Below are 245 nucleotides of genomic sequence, written 5' to 3'. Positions count from 1 at the left end.
AGCTATTTCAAATCCTGGAAGATGATGCTATGAATGTGCTTCACTCAATATGCCAGCAAATTTGGAAAATGCAGCAGTGGCCACAGGACTGGAAAAGGTCAGTTTTCATTCCAATCCCAAGGAAAGGCAATGCCAAAGAATGCTCAAACAACCGCACAATTGCACTCATCTCACATGCTAGTAAAGTAATGCTCAAAATTCTCCAAGCCAGGCTTCAGTAATACATGAACCGTGAACTTCGTGAT

Source organism: Bison bison, unplaced genomic scaffold (assembly GCF_000754665.1).
Source record: "Bison bison bison isolate TAMUID 2011002044 unplaced genomic scaffold, Bison_UMD1.0 scf7180017864011, whole genome shotgun sequence".
NCBI lineage: Eukaryota > Metazoa > Chordata > Mammalia > Artiodactyla > Bovidae > Bison > Bison bison.
This window is presented reverse-complemented; position numbering follows the sequence as displayed.